Genomic DNA, 5,847 nt, shown 5'->3' with positions numbered 1-5,847 from the left:
TTTCTTTCTTTCTTTCTTTCTTTCTTTCTTTCTTTCTTTCTTTCTTTTAGCACTGAATAATATTCCATTGTCTGAATGTGTTACAGTTTATCCATTCACCTACTGAAGAACATCTTGGTTACTTCCAAGTTTGGGCAGTTATAGATAAAGCTGCTGTAAACATCCATATGCAGGTTTTGTATGGACTTAAATTTTCCTCTCTTTGGGTAAATACCAAGGAGCATGATTGCTGAACTGTATGATAAGAGTGTGTTTAGTTTGTTTTTTTTTTTTTTAAGCATTTATTTATTTAGAGAGAGAGGGGGAGAGAGAGAGAGAGAGAGAGAGAGAGAGAGAGAGAGAGAGAGAATGAATCCCAAGCAGATCCCACACTGTCAGTGCAGAGCCCGATGTAGGACTTGATCTCATGAATTGAGAGATCATGATGAACCAAAATCAAGAGTCAGACGCTTAACCAACTGACCACGCCAAGTATGTTTAGTTTTATAAGTTAACTACCACACTCTCTTCCAGAGTAACTATACTATTTTTCATTCCCATCAGTGATGAATGAAAGTTCCTGTTGCTCCAGCATTTGAAGTTGTCAGTGTTCTGGATTTTGACCATTCTAATAGTCATGTAATAGTATCTCATGTTGTTTTAATTTGTATTTCCCTGATGGCATATGATGTGAAGCATTTTTCATATGCTTATTTGCCATCTGTAAATCTTTGGTGAGGTATCTGTTAATGTCTTTGGCTCCTTTTTTTTTAAATTGGTTTGTTTACTTATTGTTGAGTTTTAAGAATTCTTTATATATTTTGGATACAGTCCTTTAGCAGATTTGCTTTTTGCAAATACTTTCTCCCAGTCTTTGACATATCTTCCTATTTTCTTGATAACTAAGTCTTCAAAAACACATTCCTCTGACTTGTGTGTCAAAGCCAAAACTTGGGTCTGGGAGTTGATAGTTATGTTGCTGCAGCAAAGAGTTGTCTTACCATCTCTTATATGGTGGGCATGCTTACCGACATTAAGCATCAGACTGAACAAGGCAACTTCTTTCATTCCTTCAACACCAGCTGTCAGGTCTGATTTACTCTCACCGGCTCACTGAATTCCTAAAAATTCCAAAACTATTTTGAAATAAAATCTCTATCATATTCCTTCCCTATTTCCTCTACTCTTGCATTGTAGGAAAATAGTCTTCAAGAGAGAAGAGAGGTCATATTTCTATTAACTAGCGAATATGAGCATCAGATGATAAGAGAAATTACAAAACTGTATCCTTGTAAGAATGACTTTTTTTCTGAATACAGATGAAATAATGTTTATTTGCCTATTTTATTATAAAAGCAATGAATTTTCCTCCTGGAAACCACAATAAGTACAAAATCAAATGTCATATATAATCATACCAAAAATGATAATAATTATAAGGTGATTTCTAATCAGTCTCTCAGTGTCTTCTTCTCATTCTCAGTGTGTGTGTCTGTGTTATGTACATGTACACACACATATATAGAGAGAGAGATAAAATACCATGGTGAATCCTTGCATTGACATAATATTTTTTATTTTAAATTTTGACTTAAATAATCTCCAGTTCTGTAAATAGATGGACTGTGAAGCCATTAGGAGCAGAGTGTGCATCTTAAATATTTTTCATGTCTATCATAGTGACTAAAATGTAGCATGTGAGTAATCATAATGTCTAATTGTTACAATGCCTAATAATTGTTGAGAGTATTATTCTATTTTAATGGAGTAAAATGATTCAAAGAGAGCACAAGGCTTATTCAAGTTATATGGTTGTTTCTCAGTAGATTTGGGATCAAGAGCCACTACAATGGCTGGACAGCTGCCTCTTCTCTAAGAAGTTATATGACTTTCCTGGGAAGGCAAACTGCTCTCTTGGGAAAAGCATTGATGGAGAGAATGAGTAGACCCTGAAGACCAGAGTGCAGTTGTCCTTTGATCTTAGCTTTCCCTTGTAGTTGTGAAAAACACAGTGTTATTTACCTAGAACTGATCAAAGCCCAGGTCCAGCCAGAAGTGAAAGGAGATGAGAGATGGACCATGCCATTGGAGTGTGCAGAATGTGTGGCTTCTAGAAAAGTGTCATGCTTTTCATTTCCAAAGTGTTGTCTTCAGACAGTATAGAGCAGTGAAACTTTGACTTTTTATTGTTTTCTTGACAAAAAGACTGCTTCAGAAACCATCTCAATGCTGTTTGCTCAATCATTCATCCACACTAGGCAGGAATTCTGTCAGAACTTGTCATTTTTATTTAAGCAAGGCCCTGCCATAGAGCAACTTTATTCTAATCATATTCACATTCAATTTGACAGTTTCAGATACCTTGTATGTCCAGTGTACATGCTCAGATAGATGATTTATCACCAAACATTTCTCTGTCGGCAACTCTGATAAGATTCTCACCTTCTTTTAGCCCAATTTCTGGGGAGCAAAAAAACCTGTATTAAAAATATCACAGTTTTCCAGTTCTCTATAGATAGTGTGAGATGACACATTATAGAAACAAACACAATTTATTCTTAGGAGGGGGAAAAGGCCAATGGAAAGTAGTATTAAAATGGAATACTCACTGAGAATTGAATCCTGAACTTTCTGATTTTCTCTTTGAATTCTATTTTCCCAGAGGAAAAGATTACATTGATCCAGTTAGTTTTGGGGGAGTTTATAAAACACTTTAAAATTAAATTTTAGTGTTACATTAATAATGTTATATAAACTGAATCTTCTAGCACACTAACCTTAAAAAGACTAAAGGTCGGAGAAGAACATTACTGAATTATCTGCTTAATTGGTGCTGCATGAAATACTGTCACAGTAATAGTATTAGCATTTCTTATTTCTTAAATGTGTATTATGGCTCAAGCATTCTATTTGCTGTATATATATTATTTCATATAATCCTTACATTAACCCTCTGAGGCATTATTATCTCTATTTGCAGAAGAGGTGAATGAGCCTCAGAGTAGTCAAGCATCTCAAAGTCATTGTAAAGAGATCATTTCAGGGAAATGGTCATCTATGAATTTTCTGTATAGAAAATTAGGTAACTCCATGAGTATTTTTAGGAGATGTGGGACCACAGACTTGTGCCTCATAGTGAGCTAGAGAACCGATGAGGGAAAAAAATGATATAAATGGACTTTGACCATGAGCCTTTTCAAATAGTCACAGTCTATGTTGAGACTCTGAATAGACAGCGAGAGCAAAAATAAGTGACTCCCCAGGTATGGCAACACCCACTTTGCACAGGTTGTTAAGAATCAGAGTCTTCTGACTGACTAAATGTGTCCCTAGAATCTTTGAAGAGACGAATTTTATTTGGTCATTCAACTGTCTAAAGAAAATGATAAGTAAAGGTTATTTGTTCCCACAAAATATTCATGTCCTCCCCTCACGTCCTAATCCTTGCATTGGGTTAGAGTTATATAATGAGTTCTGGCTCTGAGAAGCAACCCTGTCAATTCCAGGCCAAAGCAGTTCTAGAAAAGTACATTGTTGAACAAACTGATGGAATTCTAGTAAGGGCTGTAGTTTAGTTAATAATATTGTACCAATGTAATTTTTATCTTAAATTTAAAACAAACTATGCTTAATAATGTTAGAGCAAATAATGGTAGTTATGAGTGAGTATTGGAAATAATGGGAGCAGCAACAGAATATTTACCAAGTTCCAAGCAATGTGCTAAGCACAACATGAAAATTACATTTTTAAATTCTAACACCAATCCTATGAGGTATGAGTGCTCTTAATAATTGGGAATATATATGAGAATAATGATGACAATAATGAGAAATTGGTCATCAACTTTTCATGTTACTGAAACACTCTCGGGGCATCTACCCAAACTCTAGAAAAAAACATCTTTAGATTTGGTTGACACTGACATTCTCCAAGGTTATATAAACAATGGAGTTGGAATATTTCTCCTGTTTTCCTGCTTTCTGTAAATTAATAATTAGAATAAGATTCTATCCCATTTTTCTAATTTGTCAAATGAGGAGGTTAGATGAGGTAAATGTGTGTTTCTCTTCATGACTGAATTCTATAAGGTTACTGTTATAAAGATCCATAAATAATGATATTTTTTTTCTCTTCATGTGCCTGAGTGTGTTTGAGAGTTTGAGAGTTACACAATCCCTTCTGTGTAAGAGAGGTATGACTCTAAACAAAGACACGGACAAGAGTCAGGCTTCCATATGTGTTTCAGCAACAAGAATGATAATAGCTTGGGGTGCCTGGGTGGGTCAGTTGGTTAAGCAGTCAACTTCGACTCAGGTCATGATCTCACAGTCCATGAGTTCGAGCCCTGTGTCAGGCTCTGTGCTGACAGCTTGGAGCCTGGAGACTGCTTCAGATTTTGTGTGTGTGTCTCTCTCTCTGCTCCTACCCCCTTCACACTCTGTCTCTGTCTCAAAAATAAACAAACATTAAAAAAAAAAGAATGATAATAGCATAACAACACATATTCTGCCTATAAAAATGTACCCAACAGAAGCTGAAGTTCCATTAAGACTATGTTGGCCAAGTCATGGCAAAGTGAAAAAAACAAAAACAAAACAAAAGCTATTAAAAAAATTAGCTTCTTGATTTAGAATTATGCCCAGTTACATAGCCTTCACATTCATTTGGCATATGGGTGCTCTGGGTGTATGGTCTCAGGAAGAGATAGGAAGGGGATCCTGAATATCCATATCCTGAGATAGCACCCATGCAAATATTATTTTTCTCTGGCATTTTAAATTACTATTTTTAGAACTTTAAACCTTAGAATTAATACCCACTCATGCACTCAGAATAATATCATGGCACTCCTTATGTATCTTACGCTCTGCCAAGCATAGGGTATTTGTTGTGTAAGGAGTCTAATTCCATTTTTGATGTGTGATGGCTGCGGGCTTTTAAGCCCATTCTCTTTCTGCACCACATCTGGGAAATGTTACAATAAAGCTTGGTTACTCCCTCCTTTGGAGCCAGAGTTCAAATCATACAATACCTGGGCTGTGCATCTTAACCAACATTCCCCAGCCTTACCAACGAGCCACCTTTAAGCCAATCTTTCTCTAGTTTCATTTTTGGAGCAATGAGGAACCTACTCCTGTTCTTCCCAGAAAGTCTCATGTGTAATAAACCTTTACATGCCATCTTGGTGCATGTGTAACATTATCAGTCTCAACATCCAATCAAATCTGGGGTGGAGTGGTCTATCCTATCTATGTGAAATAAGCAGAACATCTTGCACATTTGCTTTTATAAAATAAGACAATGATTTTTTTTGAAAAGTTATTAAGGGAAATAGGAATTCAGAAGAGATTAATGCCTTGACTAAAAGTCCCATTTCTTACTGCAAAGTGGCATGGACATGCCCAAGATCTTTAGGTTTTCAGATGATATTCTCCTAAAAGTAAATTCCAAAAAGTCAACAAAGGAAATTAAATGCTTATAAAAAGATTACCATGAAAAAATTAACAGTACATAGAACTCAGCAATTACAGACTATTGCTGGTTCTACTTTAATGTCACAGAAAAGAAGCAAAGAATAATAAGCAAGTGTCTAAATTATGTCTGCATACTTATCATTTGTGAAGCCTTAAACTCTAGTGGTTGATTTTGACCTTCCATTAAATGAATGTTATGTTTATACTCTACTGTTTTTCCATTGATTTAATTAAGAGTCTACATGAAAAACTCTCATGGTAAGAAAAGTACTAGAATGAAATGAAGGAAAAATAACCACATTCTACATAACTAAAAAATTAATCCTCTTGCCTCCTTTTTATTCATTTCATTTCATTTCATTTCATTTCATTTCATTTCATTTCATTTCATTT

This window comes from Herpailurus yagouaroundi, unplaced genomic scaffold, assembly GCF_014898765.1.
Source record: "Herpailurus yagouaroundi ecotype Mexico unplaced genomic scaffold, PumYag 29, whole genome shotgun sequence".
Taxonomy (NCBI): domain Eukaryota; kingdom Metazoa; phylum Chordata; class Mammalia; order Carnivora; family Felidae; genus Herpailurus; species Herpailurus yagouaroundi.
The sequence above is the reverse complement of the archived record's forward strand: the minus strand, read 5'-3'. Positions refer to the sequence as shown.